Here is an 18132-nt window from a genome sequence, read left to right on the forward strand (position 1 = left end):
AATGCAAAAAAAAAAAAAAAAAAAAAAACACGAGGCACGGAAAAGTTTCTTTTGGTGGCAAATGACATCCTGTGAACACTCCTTTATCATAGTAATCAAAAAACTGATTTCAAGAAATGGTCATGGTGCGGGGAAACAAATCCTCTGCTCGGAGCGACCTTCCGTTTGAGAGCAGGTTTTCGGTGGGGGGGGGGTTAATATCAGGGCCAGCTGAAGTCATGACCAAGGCAGCTCTTGTGAAGGAGATTGTTCATCTGCGCAGGTGAGGAGTCTTCTAAGATAGCCCAATAAATAGCTGTAGGCCGTTTTTTAGTTGGTGGGTATATCCCTCTGGACATGGCTGGGTGAGTCCCGTCTTTTAAAATGACTCATCCAGACTAGTTGAAGCTGACCAAGCTGGCTCCGATTACATGACCCCTGCCTCAAAAAAGCCCCAACTATGGAGCCCTAACAAAACCAGTCAAAGGTAGAAAAACGGGAGAAAGCACAGAGCTATGCATCTGAGCAAAAGTCAATATTTGGCTTTTTCAGGAATCAGCTATTCGGCTTTGGGCAGATTCCCAAGTTTTGTTACTTGGTTGACCCAAAACCCAAATATTGCCAAAATGACTAATTTCAGGTTTGTTTTCATTTCGGGTATATTGAAATGCCAACCCTAATTATCATCTGCATTCTCAGAAAACTTCTCTTTCACTGTACCCTTCCAGCTATGTATTCAGTCCTGGCCTATTCTGAACATGTTTCATGTACTATTTAAATACAACCTTTACAAGCATTCTGTTATTGGAATTCTGTAAAAATACATTTTACTTCTTTCCTTCCTTTGTAGTTGGTTAGAGAGAAGCGGGGGGGGGGGGCAGCTTCTCGTCTCCTGAGATAATGCTTCAAGTGTTACCTTGATACGTCAATATCTCTTTTTCATGTGCAGAGGTCTCAGTATTTTCCTTGAACTTACAAGTTGTACAGTAGCAGGCTGGTGTTATGTCTTATAAAGCTGGATTAGAGGGGTTGTGGCCTCTGAAATGTACAGAATGCAGGTAATGAAGGAAATCTCCTTTCTTCTATCCTTCTCTTTGGACTCACACTGAATAGGTTTGTCAAATGAAATTTCTAAAATTGTTTTTACTGGACTGAGCAGCCTGGATAGCCTGGCTTAACCCAAGCTTGTTAGGGCTGGGGAAACTAAGCAGGGTCAGCAGCAGGTAGCACTTGGATGGGAGATCACCAAGGAAGTCTGGGGTTCTTACATGGAGGAACGCAATGGCAAACTACCTCTGATCTTTTCTTGTCTGCAGCGCCCTAGGAGTAAGGTCATCATGAGTCAGGTGTGACTCATCAATGCATTCTTGTTGTTGTTACTGGAAGAGCAGTGTGCTTTATTGTAACAACCTGAAGGTATCTCTCACCCAGTTTCTACTACTGCATGCTCTCTGTGGAAATTCTTTGGATTTTGAGGATGGGTCTAGGCTGTGAAGAGAGTATTAGGAAGGGCATGGGGGTATACTCCACTCTTATATGTTATGCCACCCCATGTACCAAACTTATATGTTATGCCACCCCATGTATATAACTTGAGCTCACTTTTTTTCCCTTTTTATCACACAATATCTAATTAACCATGCCATACTAAGCAGCATCCTTCCAAACCTGTTTTCAATGGACGTAAAAGCAAACTAGAAAGAAATAAAGTATCACTTCAATTCCACTCTGTTACAGTAAACACATATCTCTGGATATGATTAGGTTTAAAAAGGCAACCACAATAAATTAAAGTATTATTCATTTGGGATATTTTATCCCTCTGTTGTTCCACACCCGGTACTCAAAATGACTTACAAAATGAAATTAACACAAAAATACAGATTATAAGAACATATATACCCAAATAGGCTCCCAATACAAATTTCAAGGAAGAAACAAACGTTCAGCCCTTTCCCTCCTCTCTGGGTGCCCTCTGCCTCATGTTCAAGCTTCAAATTATCTGTAGAAAGGGAGGTCCAATTGCTCAACCCAGGCCGTACCAGCTTGCTTTCATGTTTCCACTTTCCTTTCCTCCTAAACACTCTTAAAGCAAGCATGGTGTGGTGGCTAAGAGTGGTGGTTAGGAGCAGTGGACTTTGGAGAACTGGGTTTGATTCCCCACTCCTCCACATGAGCAGCAGATGCTAATCTGAACTGGATTTGTTTCCCCACTCCTACACATATGAAGCCAGCTGGGTGACCTTGGGCTAGTCACACTTTCTCAGCCCCACCTACCTCACAGGGTGTCTATTGTGGGGAGTGGAAGGGAAGGTGATAGTAATCCAGTTTGGTTCTTCCTTAAGTGGTAGAGAAAGTCAGCATATAAAAACCAACTCTTCTTAAAATTCACTGGTTGGTAGCCAACCAACTGCAGGTGGAACTTCGGTCATGTAATGGAAATTCTCTGTCTGCTCCTGCAGCTCATGGTACCCCCTAAAACACTCTCCCCTGGGTTAGGGGTCTCCAGAACAGTTCTGGAGCATAACAGTGGAGGACTGCTTTGAAGGAAGGGCTTGGCAAAAAAACAAAAACAAAACATCTTCCTTGGCACATGAATCTTGGATACAACTCATTGTTTTAGCAATTAAAGCTTGATTGACCATATTCAAAGCCCGGCTTTTTCATCTGGCTGTGAATCTTGATTTCTCTCTCTTTGATATCACTTTGTCTCACCAACAATTTGAACTGACACTCTTATTTCCTTGTCCTTCCAGAGAGAGCGAAGGACATGCTGTAGACATTAGCATATGCATCACTGGCATTTTCAGTGGCAAATTTAGGTCTTTAATTGAAAAATGTGTCACCATGTTCTATGACTGCAATGGACATCTTTCATTTTAGATTTGTTTGTGTCCTTAACTCAGTTAAATGTGTAGGTCAGTAATCCTTTCTTCATGGATAATTTAGAATGTCCTGGGTAGTGTTATAACTTTTTGTTAGATTGGGATAGAGGAGTGATTAACCTAGTCTGATCCTACCAATACCAGTGGCAGTAAATACCAGTGGCTCAGCTTCTTTTCAGAAAAATGGCAGCAGTATTGAATGCAAAATTTATTCATAGTATGGCGTATCATCTCTGATGACTCATTTAAAACAATGTACCATTTTTGCTATCTGATCTCAGCTCTTTTCTTTCAGCTTTATTGGTTTGGAATGTGCATTTCTGTCCACACATTTACTCTTTTCTGCCCTCTAATGGCAGCATATTGTAAATCCAAGCTACTGATGCATTGTAATAGGGAATTTTGTGATGAAAAAGTGAGAAGAGACAATTCAATTTTTGTTTTGTGCATGGAACCACACCTTGCTGGGCACATTTCCTTAACTGAAAGGTAGGCACAAGCTCCAATTTATAAAAGGCTGCACTGATGTGATATTTATTCCAAAGGCTCCTGCTCTATTACTCTTATACTCAATTGGTGAGCATGGCTTAATCCAAAATTTGGCAGAGTGGGGAGGCGAACAGGAATGGAGAAGCGGTGGTACCGATGGAGGTACATAAGCACATGTCATTACATATATTTAGATGTGAAAGAACACTCAAGCCCTCAAGCCAAAAGCTTCCTGCCTGAAAGAGATAAATTTGAGGATGAGTTTGAAACATTAGTGATGTGAAACCAAGCAAATGTTGAGGGGGAATGTACTGTCGTGTGAACTGTGGCCTAGATCCAGTGATCCCTTTCTGCTGAGTCTTCTTTAAGAAACAAGGGCTTTCTCCATTGCCGGAAAACTTGGCAGAAGTAAAGTTATTCCCTTGTAACCCTCTACCCCTATCAAGACTCGCTTTCATTTTATCTTTGAGGTCAAATTTCAGGAAATCAGAAAAACAACGTCGTTATTGTCTGGATTTCTGTTTCCCCTCTTAGATGTACATTAGATTTGGAAATTACAACTTGCCACATGGGAGATTGCTTGAAATGCTACCTTAACGGAGCAGCTTTACATGACAGCCATTTGTAGGAACTGGCGCCCCACTCCCAACCCCCACCCCCTGCCATGATTCCAGTAATTCCAACCAAGCCAATCCAAAGAGAAGAAAACAAAAGCAGTTGGGATGGGATGGTTAAGACTGCAGGAAGCACCATGTGGGAGAAGAGGAGCTGCTTTACAGAAATCACTTACCACACGGTGTTACCTCCATCCAGTTGCCTTTCAAGCAGCCCTCCATATGGCAGATGGATGTTTGAATGAAGTCTACTATTTATGGCATCAGGCTGTTTCAGACTACATTTGCACATATATTCTAATGACCAGTATAGGGGAAATAACATGAGGCCAAGATAAGAATTCTGCTACCTCCATTGCCAAACAGATGGTTCAGTCAAAGGTATTATTTGGACTTAATATTTTCTGTCTCGACTATCTGAAATTCCTATAGCCTAGCAACTATTTCCCACCCTACCTCTCTCTGTGTCTTGGTGGTATTATACCAGTGGTATTATTGAATGGACAAATGTATGCTGTAGAGAGCACCTTTCCTGCAAGAACATTCATGAACACATTGCCTTGTGAAGCTGGCATAGATACACAAATCATCATTCCAAATTGCCACTCTAACAGCTCATTCCTGAGCCTTGCAGTGGCCAGGGATGGTGTGGCCAAGTCACCGTTGCGGCACCTCCAAAGAGGTTTCCTAGCCGCTGCAAGGCTTAAAAAACCCTTTAAAAATGAAAAAGCAAAAATGGGGGAAATAGCCCCATTGAAAACAGCGATGCTGCACCAAGAAAAACCTAGCGCAGCAATGCTGTTGCTGGAGGGGGCGATCCCCGGCTGGAGTGGCTTAGGAAGCTGACTACAGTCAGCTCCACCCCTGGGAATGCCCCGGGAATGCCCCCCGTGCCGGTGCCTCATTTCTTTTACAGGATTTATGTCCTGGAGAGGCTGCATCATTGGAGGAGCACCGGGCAGCTCTGGGGTGGCCAGGCACTGACAGAACTGCCCCCGCCGCCAGCGTAAGTGCCTCTTATTCTGTGATAAGAGGGCACTTATGCTGGCAGCAGGGTCACACTGCCTCCACTCCACTTTCAGCCCCTAACCTCAGGAATGGGCTATAAGGCATTGCTCCATTATTCTTATTGTGGCTAAATATGGAGACAGCTTCCATTGAACTTTGTTGTTATGTGTTATGATAGCAAAACTCTGTTTTTTCTATGTGAGCTGTTCCACACATGTTAAGTCATAAGTGGAGGCAGAAGCCAACATGGTGGACACGTATGCTGGAATTCAACCTCAGAGAAAGGAAACATGAATGATCCCAAAACAGTACCTTCTTGTCATGTGCTGGTTGAAAGCCCCTTGTTAGGTTTCTTCCTCAATGCGTGTGTTTGGTCTAGCTTGAATGTCTCAGTTTGGTCTAGCTTGAATGGCTCAGATGCTATACTTGCAGTCCACACGTCTTCAGTTTGCTTGGTTGCTTTGCTTGCAGTGGTTAATTTGGATTCGACTTTAGACTGCTCATGCTTTACTCTGTCATGTCCACTGACTAATTTTGTAACCACGTGAGTCTTACACTACCACCTGTTGCTGCAACTTACACATTTCACTATCAAAGCAGCATCTAAAACTGTCCAGTAGTAAATAACAAAAAATTGGCTGGGAAAAGAAAATTAATAAATAAAAACAGTCACAGCAAAACAGTCTAGAGGTCCATATTACCTAATATTAACCAATAATAGAACCAGTGCTTGTTACTTTAGTGAAAATAAGCAATAAACAGGAGTCATGTGCACAGTTTAGTAAGTATCATTTATTTAATCCACATTCAACTATAAAATTACTGGTACATGTAAATTGCATTTTGATTTTTTTAAAAAATTCAATTTATTCATTTTAAGTCTGTTCACTGTTATCTTCATATTTTCTAGTTTCTTTTTATACAACAGGTAAATCTCAGCCTTTGCATATTCTCCTTCAATAGTCTTCTTTCTAAATAGCGTATCCCATAATATATAGATATCGCCTGGCTGTCCAATCATTTCTAGTGTTAACACGATCATAGAAGCTACATCTGTGAATATGATCATAAAATGATATGCTGTGTCACAACAGTAAGCTTTCTGAAGGACACAGCTTGATCAACAAACTTAACAAACTTATTTATTACAGAACATCTACAGAAAACCACTTAAGCATCTATGAATACAGAATTATTCTAAAGAAAGAGCATATGTGATGGTGGACCACAGGCCATTATAAGTACACAGATACAGCCTTACCCCTCTCTGAACTGCCGTGCTTCTTCCTTATTATTAACAAGTTCTTCCTAATTATTAATAAGTTCTACAAGTTTAGAGGACATTGTGCAATTACTCATCTATGGTAATATGATGGGCAAAGATACGGCACCGCAGCATCCCCATATCTTCATGGCTGATATTGAGCATATTCTGGATAAAGCTGATAGGTATATTTAAGGTGCACGAACAGTGTGGTGAGGAAAGCTCTCAGGATATTTCACCACTTACTCTATAATCACATACAGCCTCCAGATATGATTATGTTGAGAAAACGTAAGGATTTTTCCAGTTCTGGTCTAAGATGAGTCGTTATTGGGAGGAAGTAGAACTTTCTCTGGGAACTCAAACTTCTCTTTCTATGCTCAGGAGACTTGTTTGTGTGCCTCCTTAGAAAATACCTATAGTGCTTCCTTGCAAGATTGCTCCACCTTGCCTTGGTATGATTAGCCATTGTTATAATGTTCTTTTCCCTCCTGCATCTTCTTCACGTTGCTCCATGCTTCTGATAGTTATGCTGTTATTTAAAACTGCCCATGAAGAACTGCTCAGAGACTTTTGATTATTTCAGACACTGACATAACTTTACTGAACACAACCGTGCAGTTATCTATTCTAGCTTAATATCTGTTCCTTTCTCATTTAGTCCCCAGCTCCATCCTGTGAAAGTTTCCTTTTGTTAAAGTGGCAAACATTATTGAATGCATTGTCTACCTAGCATATCCTTCACAGCCACTGCCCGCTTCCTATCCTCTCACTTTCTTCCTCTGCCTATAACTCAGTTTCCTTGATTCTGATGGCAACACTGCAAACTTCATTAGAAAAGATTATGGTAGTCTGGTTCAAGCTGAATTCTTATGGGAAGGAAGCATGTGTATAGGCAGTTTGATATGGGAACTGAAGAATAAATTGCCACCAAAGATCATCAGAAATATGTCTTTAAAATGCATTTTGAAGCACAAAAGAGCATAAGTATGCTCAAAGAATGCTATATATCACTGTGAGTATTAATGACTTGGAACTGATGTATCCATGCATGTCCATTGCTTGATCTCATATTACTTCACTACTCAGCACAATGGCTCACAGCCAAATGTGTGAAATGAATTGTATTTGAGTTGGCATTTAGTAGTTTGAAAGTACATCCCTATGGTAATTAATCTGTAACATAAACTGGGGTGAACAGATGTCGGGCTTGCAAGGTCCACTTTGTTTTCAATAGAATAGCAACCAGAATACAATATAAAATGGTGGTTCACTGGGTGGGAAGAGCTACAAGTGCTCATGGAACACGAAAGGGTCTCACTCCTGTTGACTTCCTTATTCCTCCAGAGGATCTTTGCAAAAATGTAGGGGCTGTTTCTAAGAAAATCCTCAAACAGAATCTCACCAATGAGATTTTTCTGACATGGGATTCCTCCAATAAAGCTTCTTCACCTGACCCCAGATCACAAGTTGTTCTATATGGATGGAGCAGTCTACCAGGTACCTTGGGCTTAAGCCATTTAGGGCCTCAAAGGTTACTAATCTTTTTGATGAGGCAGATACATGTATTGGGCTTGGAAGCACACTGGTAACCAACATAATGAGCACAGAATGGGAGTCTGCACTTGCTGTTGGCCAGCCTCTATAAGCACTCTGACTAGGTGATTCTTAATCAGTTGAAGTTTCCAAACCATTTTCAAAGACAGCCTCATGTCCAGTGTGAGTGTAAAGTGCAGTCAAGTCACAGCTGACTTATGACAACCCAGGAGGGTTTTTAAGGCAAGAGGCTAAAAGAGGTGGTTGGCCATTGCCTGTCTCTGCACAGTGACCCTGGCATTCTTTCGTGGTCTCCCATCCAAGGACTAACCAGGGCCGACCCTGCTTAGAAGCTGAGATCTGACGAAATAGGCTAGCCTAGGCCATTCAGGTCAGGGCTCATGTCCAGTATGTTACACTAAACCACTCTGAATGTTACGAAAGCATATGTGACTGTAGCTCCTGAAGTCCACCTAGAAAAGTTCACAGCTGATGAATCAACCAAATCTGGAAAAGTGCACTCCTGACTACTGCAAACTTGTTTCTCCATGGGGAGTACAACCCCACAGGCTGAACACCTATTATTGGATGAGCTTTACCTCCAACCCATAGCACTGTTGCTTTACCTGGATTTAATTTGAGTTTGTTCACCCTCATCTAGCCCCCTACAACCTCCAGATGCTGACTGAGCTCATCTAGTGCTTCCCTTGCAAGGGATGGAGCAGAAGTCTTCCAGAACTACCCGATGAAACGTACCTTCTATAAAGGACTGAAACCAGTCTAGCACATCTCTGCTACATACATTGTTCAGATGATATACTGGTATCAAAAGACACTGAGAGGTTCAGGACAAAAAACGGGGCACACTCCCCCTGTTGGAAGACCACAATACATCATCCATGAGGGCAACCAAAACTACTACTGACCTGGGCAAAAGCCATATCGAAAATGATCAAGAAAATCAATTTCCTCCATACATTCCTTGAGCTTTGTGGCCACCATCTTCTGCAGGACCAAGATCTAACTCAGAAAGAGTAGATTTATTACTGGCCCATAGTTGTTCAAGTCAGCTGGATCCAATGACTGACCCTTTTATCAAGGATACATTGACATTTGTAATCCATAAGGCATCCAGCCTTTACAGATATAATTAATAGATAGAAGCCAAGAAGCAGATTGGTAAATCTTAAGACTTTAAGTGTTCTGTCCATGTCCTGAGGTTATACTAACCAAACACAAACCAAAGAAACCTGAGTAATGGAAGCTTCAGGAACATCTACAACCTCTGTCAATAATGTGACATCCAAGTCAGAGCATACGCAACTGATTATATCCTCATAGTTTTTAACAAATACACAGTGATTTTCTAAACAATATCCTATTAGTTCTGGGGCCTAAATACAACCAGATTCTTGCAATTTGGAGTAAAATCACTGGCTAGCACTGTACAGACACAAAGGCAGAGAAGCAAGGGATTTTTTGCTGCCATTCTCACCACAGAGTAATCCCTAAATAGAATTTGTGTTCAGATTCACATTTATTTTAATAAATAAAATGTTTAAAATGCATCTGTTGCTTGTGTTATGTGTTGCTTATAAATTCTCCTAATTCCAGAGGCCTGCTGCCATCAGATGGAAAATTCCCCCCAGATTTAGGTAAGTTGCCTGGAACTGTCTTTGCCTTGAGGGGGGGGGGGATGGCTTAACCTAATTTATAGGTCTCCAGGCACTAGATGGAGATCTCCTGCTATTACAACTGATCTCCAGCTGATAGAGATCAGTTCACCTGGAGAAAATGGCTGCTTTGGCTATTGAACTCTATGACATTGAAGTCCCTCCCCTCCCCAAACCTTGCCCTCCCCAGGCTCCACCCCAAAAACCTCCCACTAGTAGCAAAAGAGATCTGGCAACCCTGCTAATTTATCCTCCATCCCTCCAAGGTTCTGTGCTACTTTAAGCCTAAGGCCATTAGATAGTGATGTGTACATGACAATAGACTCACAAAGAACTCCCTCACCCCCAGGTTGCGTTGGCCTGCCCTGCTCAGAACACCAAGACCAGGGTGTGACTTGCTATATATATTTGGCTCAGGGACAGTAGACTCAGACCTTTGGTCATCATGGTGGTCATGTCTCCCCAGCCTCTCCAGAACACAAAGGCTTCAGCACTGATGTTAAAATTCCTGAAGACCCACAGTCTGGGAAACTCCACCACCAGCTTGCTCAGCTCAGGCAGGCAGTGGCCTGGGCAGTACGCTAACCAAATGCCAGTTCTCTCTCAGGTGTCCAAGGCCAGGGGGGGGGGGGGAAACACCTGTCAGTGAACTTGGAACAGACTGTCTGGTCAGGGTCATGGAATCACAACAAAGGCAAGACCTCCAAGACATGTCTGCTATTGTATTGAGAACTCTTGGCACCCACAACTAGTATAGACTTATACCCTGTTGCTCATCCAGCCAGGACTCTGTAACAGTAACACATGTCAGATCTGTATTTACTTACCTGGCATTCAACACTTAAAATCTTTAGTCTGAAAGTTCACAAGAATGACATCCCAAGTAACTGTGGTTGGGAAGAGGAGCAAAAGACTGCACCCAAATGTCTGAGCCTCCTCCTCCTTATCTATCTCGTTGCTTCCCACTGCCATACCTTTTTCAACTCATAACTCTGGTGATGTTATTAGAAATGCCCCAGCATAACACCCCATCTTTTTAGCCCTTATACTCGCAGCAAAATGGGAATCAATCCCCTCCACAAACTCAGATCAGCAAGCAGCATAACTGGCCAAAGAGGATCAGATTGCTTCTCTCACTTGTGGATTTCCTCTGTTGAAAGCTTGAGAAGATTTGCTATTTATACTAATCACTTTGGGGTGGAATTAGGGTTTAGAAATATTCTTATTGACAACAGTTGAAGATCCCAAGCACTGTGTCCAGCTCAGATCACATAATGCTGAGAATATCTGTGCATGGAATGCAGAAGAACTTGAATAAATTCTGGAGAAGCACTAGATGAATTTTTTTTACTTACTTTCCCTTGTTTTTAATGATAAGATTTAAAAAAAATAATATTTTGACACACAGTAGGTGCATCAATTAAACACTGGCAGAATCAATTGCTATTCTTTTCTTCAGTAATGAAAACAGGATTTTTATTTGAAATTCTTGGTACAAATGTGAAAAGCAGCATCTTCTGTTCATTCATTAACTGTTTTATTTGGAAAAACAATTAATAAAATAAAAGTCAATCTTTTTTCTTGTGAATCCTCTGAGGTTAAAATAGATTAGTATTCATATAGGTTTTTTTGTTGGATATTAGAAAGCCAAACAACACATTTTATTTTGAACAGCAGGGGAAAAATGAAGAAAACCAAAGTTAATTACATGGGTGGTGTTCGGCCTTGGGATGGATAGGGAAGCGCAAGAGCTCCTGTTGCAAATTTCTGGACATTTATAAGTAGTTAGTGAAATTCTCATAAGGCTAAAACTTACTGTAAAACAGCATGGGACCCAAATTGTTTTATTTTCCAAACTTGGAAATTTGAAAAGAAGGCAGCACAAGCAACAAAAACAGATTAATTTTTTATCCCATATTCATTAGAACAGATTCATTTTTTATTCATGTTATTACATTAGTATAATAATATGATTTTAATTTTATAGAGCTGTAGGCATTTAGGTAATACCAGCTGCAGTGCTGCATGTGGGCTAGATGATTTAGTTTGAATCCTTCTAACTGTTACGGAGGCTGGTGGGATTATGCTGAGTCGTACCAACTAAACATCTGACCTCAACAGTATTTTATACATTTTTCCTATGAAGTATCCTCATCCTTCCTATCCTCATTAAACATTTATTTAGAATCAGCAGTGCGCTAGGCACTGAATGGGATGCAAAATTAACATGGTTCTTGCCCAGTAGGCTTATGAATGAAAAACTGAGAGCCTTTGTATGCCTGTTTGGAGGTAAACGCCATGAAATCGATGGGATTTCCAATTAATTATAGTGAAGATCATGCAAGTTACATGGACACCATGCCAGTGGAGAAGAAGGAAGAATCCGATGCAAGAAGATAAGCATTTTGAGGAGGGATTGAGTGGGAGAGGTAATTGGATGGATAAATGCAGAAGGAAGGCCATTCCAGAGACAGAGAGTGGTAGGGGATGCAGTTTGAAGCAGGAGAGGGATGGGCATGAAGTTGGAAGGAAGTTGGAAGGAAACTTATTCAGTTATGATAATCAACCATTAAGGCCAATGGATTTTATCAGGAGTTTTCCTTAAAAACCATTGTTTCTCTAACCAAAGACTTTAAGGTAAATTGCAGTGACTTTTGCTTAAAAAAACCTCCATATCCTCATTTAACTCTTTTCCTCTGCTGTTTAATTTGACCCTTTGCTGCTTGAGGAGCATTCACTGCAGGGGAAATGAATGAGGGTTACTGTTTGGATGCAAGCTCCACTTCTTCTTTGTGCTTGTTTTGTAGTTGCAGGAAATCACTGGTTTGCTTTCAGCACATTGCAGCAGTAAATGTGCAAGTCAAAGGGAGTGGTTTAATATTTCTGGTTCAGCTCTCACTTATGCTTTGTGCTCAACTTGAACTCTCAAACAAGTCAATTGTTTCCATCTAGGCCCTCTGTTCTTAAGAGTGGCCAGTCAGAACTTTTGTGAAGCCTACAAGTCGGGCATGAATGCATCGATGTACTCCTATCCTTTGTCCCCAGGATCCGGTATTCAGAGAGATATTGCTGCTGAACATGGAGGTTCTCTTTAGCTATCATGACTGATGGCTTCCATGGGTGGTGCTGGAGTGCAGCATTTGGGTAAATAGAGGCAAGGGAAGATCGAGTGAGAATGACTTGACTACATCAGTGGAATTATAAACACCTCCACTTTAGGGAAGCCCCTGCCTCCCAGCACTAATGGCTTGAGCTCTGCGTACCTTAAAGACAGTCTGTCCATGTGTCTCCCATCAGGATCTTTTAAGTATTCTGAGAACATCTTTTTAATTATTCTGTCCACGAATCAAAGGGTGCACTTTCAATCCATTTTCAATCCACTTTGCAGCTGGATTTTACTGTGTGAAACAGCAAAATCCACTTGCAACGATAGTTAAGGTGCATTGAAAATGGATTGAAAGTGCATTATTCAGTATGTGCGAAAGCACCCACATTTTTACTGCAGTGATAGTGACCAGCCCTGAGACATCTTTGTAATATGAAGTGAAAATTCAAAATTACTCCCCCCTGCTCTTAATTGGAGCTATTTTTTACAGCACACAGAAATGGAGAGTAAATATCGCTATCTGGAATATGGGTGTGCAAAAAAAAATGCAGTAAATTTCTGGTTGGGGTTATTGGGTGCAATTTCTTTTTTGGTAAACCTGAAATAAGCTGAATACCCATACCCGTAAATGGGTATTTCGGCTTTATTTACAAGTTTCCCAAAAAAAATCAGGTCCATTATAGTCTATGGGGTTTTTTTTCAAAGTTCCTGTAGAGGTAAACAAAATCGGACTGTGAAGAGCTCCAGAAGGATCTCTGCATACTGGAAGAATGGGCATTAAAATGGCAAATGAGATTCAATGTAAGTGTAAAGTGATGCTTAGGGCTGTTTAGCTTGGAAAGAAGGTGGCTGAGGGGAGACATAATAGAGGTCTATAAAATTATGCATGGTTTGGAGAGAGTGGACAGGGAGAACTTTTTCTCCCTCTCCCATAATACTAGAACACGGGGTCATCTGCTGAAGCTGGAGGGTGGGAGATTCAAAACAGATAAAAGGAAGTATTTTTTCACACAACGCATAGTTAAATTGTGGAACTCCCTGCCCCAGAATGTGGTGATGGCTGCCAGTTTGGAGGGCTTTAAGAGGGGAGTGGACATATTCATGGAGGAAAGGGGTATTCATGGCTGTTAGTTAGAATGGATACTAGTCATGCTGCATACCTATTCTCTCTAGTATCAGAGGAGCATTCCTATTATTTTGGGTGCGGTGGAACACAGGCAGGATGGTGCTGCTGCACTCATCTTGTTAGTGGCTTCCTAGAGGCACCTGGTTGGCCCCTGTGTGAACAGACTGCTGGACCTGATGGGCCTTGGTCTGATTCAGCAGGGCCTTTCTTATGTTCTTATGTAGGTAGAGTCACCAAATTTGCAGCGTAGTTGCAAGCGACTCTCCTTAGATGGACAGTGAAGTTTGGTGAAGTTTGGGACAGGGGCCTGCAAAGGGGTCACCCCCATCCTCCAGGCATTTGCACGCCGAGCTGACAATCAGTTTTCAGGTTCAGAAGGTCAGCATTGCCAAGGACAGGCAGAAAGAGTCGATTGGCAGGCTGGCTCATAAGAGTCTGGGGGCTCTGATCATATCTGGGTCGCTTTGCATGATGTTCATGCATATTAGCTTCCAAACTGAGGGAAACGGCTTAAATGCAAGAAAAACAAGACACAGAAAACATTTCTTTTGGTGGCAAATAACATCATGTGAGCAGGGAAGGTGACTGAAAGCCGGTTTGATTTTCCCTTAAATGATAGAGAAAGTCGGCATATAAAAACCAACTCTTCTTCTTTATATACTAATAACATTAACAACAACAATAATAAAACATCATTAGTCTAATTGAATGCACACTATGTTAAGTTACTTCTTAGTAAGTGATCGTCTAAGCCCTATTTAGAGCTGCATGTTTGCTCTAGTGTTCAAACAAAGCTCCTCTACATCGAGGCAATCCTGTCAAGCCTGTGCAAATTGCTGGATCCAGGTGATTGTCTCTTTTATCTAGAAAGAATATAAGGAAATATTTCTGGCATTTTTCATTTTTCAATGTAAATACCATTCCTATGACACACGTCACAAAAGCAATCTATTGCCATGTTTGTTTGTCTTTTTTCCCTCCCTTGTGAGCGTTATACATCTTGTTTTGTTTTGTGTTTTTGCTTTTGACTGTTTTTGGGTTGTCTGTGATGAGAACTATGCTGGAATGCACACTCTATTTGATGTTGATGCCCTTGAACGGATTCATTTAAACTGATAGAAATCCATAAGCATAAAAACCAATATTATTTCATGTGTAATATTGTCATTGTGGCAGCCACAGTGCATCATTTCTGCTGGAATTGTTTCTCCTAATGCACAAGTTAGCAGAGTGCATTATAGATGGATGTTTGCTGCTTGCAACTTTTAACCCTCTGTTTGTTCATATATTCATTTATAACTAAACGTGTTGGCTGGTGGAGAAGACAATGTTCCAATGTAGTACCTAGTTAGATTCACAATTTGATGCTTTTGCTAAAATGCTTGAAAGTGTCATACTGCTCTCATTAATTAACAGCTTTACAGGAATTACAATTAACATCTTCTCAATTGGCTGTAAGTTAACATAGTTCAAACAAGAATACAATACTTTTGGGGCAAATGTATAGCTAGAAGTATATGTGCAATACAGTGACACAAACTTCTAACCTTGTTATTAATATTGTTCTTTAATGCGTAGGTTCATTTCCCTTTTCTAACACATTCAGCATGCTGCAGTTGCAAGAATGAGGGCGTATCATAAATTCTCCCGGCATTTATTAATGCATGTTGTGTTTTCTGGGGACACAAGAAGTATCATTAGGCAGGCGTTTAATTAAAGAAGCAATGGCGGAAGATATAGTAGCTTCATTTTACTGTGGATAAAGCTAAGGCTTTGCAGAATGTCTGATGTTCAGAGATCAAGGCTTCCCCAAATTATAATAATATATTTCATTTATCTGGTTGATACTGGTATGCACACCTTGTATGGAAGGCTAATACAGCCCACAAAAGAACAAGTAGAATGCTTCCACTGCAGTGGGCTCTGTAATTTTATAGAATATATTGGACACAGAGTCTAATTGAATATATCCCAGTACACATAATACTGCTATAATATTATTATACCAGTTGTATGATGTATATGTGTGCATAATAAGGGATTTTATTAGACCACTGACGAAGGCCAGGGGGCCGAAGCGCATTTGGCTTGTGGTTTCAGTTTATCACCTGTATTAGTTGCCATTTGTGCTTTTTGTTAATATAATTTTTAAAATGTTTTTAATAATGACATTAGCGCCTTAAAATAAACACTTTTTCATACACAATTGAGTTCTTTTCCACCCAACCTTTGGGTACCCAGTGTTTTCTGGGGACACAAGAAGTATCATTAGGCAGGCGTTTAATTAAAGAAGAAATGGCGGAAGATATAGTAGCTTCATTTTACTGTGGATAAAGCTAAAGCTTTGCAGAAAGGGAGCTCTGTCTGATTTTTGGAGATCAAGTCTTCCCCAAATTATAATAATATATTTCAGCTGCCTGATCCATGAGGTTAATACGGCCTATAATTAAGAGTTGCTATTTCACAGGTGTCCTACTGTCTGGGGGAAAAAAATAACCCTCCATCTTTTGAAATTATGGGATGCTGTCTTGCAAGAGCAGAATGTAATCTGCTCCCAATTTGTGTCAGCTTTCTGCACTGGGGGAAAAAAAAGATCTCAAATCCTCTCTTAAAACTAGGATTCAGTGGAAGTTGTGCTTGGGCTTCCTGAGCCCAATGCAATTAGGCAGCAAGTGACTGTATGCCATATGCATTTATAGCTCTTCTTAGCATGTGTTACTTCGATGTGTTAGGCAGGAAAGCAAACTCTTTTTCTTGGTTAGCCTTCCTCCTGGGTCTTTATACTGCGTAGCAGTTGAGCGCAGACTTTGAAACACAGCCTAATTTAGAGGCAGATGCTGCAGATGCTGCTGTCATTTCAGCTGTCTCCCCCCTTCCCCACGTTTGCTTTGATGTCAGCTTAGAGTCCTTGTTGTTGCATCCGTACATCAGCTCCTTCCCCAATTCACAAAACAGAACCTGTATCGTTTTAACCATTTTGTTTTTGCCTCTAAAATCTTTATTCAGGCTGCCTCACACCTTTAAACATTGAAGGCTTTGGCTTGTGTAGAATCATGGCAGCCTTGTGCAAAATTGCACGGGAGAAAGAAGGCTTTGGGAGAGAAAATAAACACAAAATCTCTTTGAATCAGACGTGTTTGATGTTCAGCAAAAGGCTACTGCTACCAGAAAAAAAGGAAGGCAGTTTGTGACCCATTCATGTCAGTCTGAATTTTATATGGGCAGAGTCAATGATGGAACATCTAGGTTTATATAGGGCTTTCAGACAGGCTCGACTTGCATCAGGGAACTGTTTGTGTGAAATGGTGCCTCAGAGAACCCTTCGATAACTACAATTACACCTGATATATGGTAAAGTTTCCTTATCTCCTGACAAAAATATACAGATGACCATGATACCCCAGGATGAAAGAGCCCACTCCATGATTCTTTGATCTATGTAGGTGGTATCTGACTTCACTGCGTCTGAGATATCCATCAAGCAGGGGCTCAAAGAAGTGTTTCTGCCATCACAAAAATATTAGTGACAGGCCTCTGCATGAAGCCACTTGATCACCAAAATGGTGCCCCCAAGTGGCCATGCTACCCCAGCAACCCTGTCAATGCCCAAGGTTTGTATGAGGGCTGCTACCATGGGGGAGCCGGCCCACAGTGAACAGAGCATGGATATCTATATAGATAGAGATTTTCATGAGTTTCTCTCAATTCCAGACCCAACATGGTTTCCTCCTCCTTCTTCTTCTATCAATGTGGCTCCCAAAAATGTAATGCTATTCCAATATAATGGACCACCTTGTTTTTGAGGTGATCTTGATGCTTCTCTTTTAAATAAAAGTACGAACATAACAAAGGATGTATAGTCATAAACTTTATAATGAACAATAGATGCAAAAAATACCCATTTATAAATATTGGAAATACAAAAGAAAATCAGAAGCAGGTGCCAATGTTACAGTTATTCTAATATCTTGTTGTCTAGTTTAATTTTCCTAGGCTGAAATAGGAGGGGCAGTGAAGGGAAGAAAGCAACACAACAGATGCATGTAAGCAGATGTTGGGAAAATAATCAATTTGAAAATTTTGTACTCAGCATTTCTACTTTTACCAATCACTAAGTATATACATATATATTTTATTTGGGCTCACATTCAGTTCATTTTGTTAAGGAATAATTTTATTTGGATTCTTTACTATGACAATGGCAGGTGTTTGCTGGTGATGTTTCCCACTGGTTTAAGGCTGCAGTCTTAAGAAACATTTCCTGAGGACCAATGCATAAATGGGGCTCTGAGAAGACCTGCTTGGGATTGCTGCCTCAATTGGAAACACATTTCTGCCTGTGAGATTTCTCCACCACCTGAATGGGGATAAAATTCCCAAGGAATTGCATCCAATAAATGCTCCTTCTCCAATAACATCTAGGGAACAAGAGGGTCCTTTTCTTGTATTTCT

This window comes from Euleptes europaea, chromosome 5, assembly GCF_029931775.1.
Source record: "Euleptes europaea isolate rEulEur1 chromosome 5, rEulEur1.hap1, whole genome shotgun sequence".
Lineage (NCBI taxonomy): Eukaryota > Metazoa > Chordata > Lepidosauria > Squamata > Sphaerodactylidae > Euleptes > Euleptes europaea.